This window comes from Piliocolobus tephrosceles, chromosome 20 (assembly GCF_002776525.5).
Source record: "Piliocolobus tephrosceles isolate RC106 chromosome 20, ASM277652v3, whole genome shotgun sequence".
NCBI lineage: Eukaryota > Metazoa > Chordata > Mammalia > Primates > Cercopithecidae > Piliocolobus > Piliocolobus tephrosceles.
In genome coordinates, this window is record NC_045453.1 from 16232706 (window position 1) to 16233581 (window position 876).

At 36.8% G+C, this 876-nt stretch overlaps 1 non-coding gene across 1 annotated transcript; it reads left to right on the forward strand.

Moving 5' to 3' along the window:
* The first annotated feature begins 400 nt into the window (after positions 1 to 400).
* Positions 401 to 503, forward strand: LOC111553328. The gene has a single exon (XR_002734902.1). It is a non-coding gene; the product is annotated as a U6 spliceosomal RNA (small nuclear RNA).
* Positions 504 to 876: the final 373 nt, after the last annotated feature.

Genomic DNA, 876 nt, shown 5'->3' on the forward strand with positions numbered 1-876 from the left:
GGCAGAAATAGTATTAGGAATTCATCATGAGGTGACAGCTCCCCTGCTTAAATCCTGCTTCTTCCCATTTTCTTTCACAGGTGTCACTCCACAATAAATCTTTTGTATTTCTAATTCTGTCTTGGCATCTGCATCTCAGAAATTCCAACCAATATAAAATAACTTTAAAGCAACCATTATAACTATAGTCAAGGACTGAAAATATGCTTCAAATAAATGAATAAATAGGAAATTTCAACAGATAAATAGAAACTACAGAAAAGAATCAAATGAACATGCTAGAATTTAAAAATTCAATATCTGGATTTTTTAAAGTTCACTGGATAGGCTTAACAGGAGACAAGAGGTGACAGAGAGTCAACAAACTTGAAGATAGGTCAATAGAAGTATCCTACCTGTCGTCACTTCAGCAGTACATATACTAAAATTGGAACGATACAGAGAAGATTAGCATGGCCCTGCACAAGGATGATATGCAAATTCATGAAGCATTATAAAATAATTTTTAAATTTTTTTAAAAGAAATATCCTAGCTGAAGAATAGAAAAATAAAAAATGGTGAAATTTCAACGACCTATGGAGCAATATCGAAAGTTTTAACTTTGTATCATTGGAGTCCTTGAAGGTAAGAAAAGATTAGGACAAGAAAGTTTTGTGGGCTGGGCCCAGTGGCTCACACCTATATTCCCAGCACTTTGGGAGGCCAAGGTGAGTAGATCACCTGAGGTCAGGAGTTCGACCAGTCTGACCAACATGGTGAAATGCCATCTCTACTAAAAATATAAAAAATTAGCCAAGTATGGTGGTGCTTGCCTGTAATCCCAATCTCAGCTACTTGGGAGGCTGAGGCAGGAGAATCTCTTGAACCCAGGAGGC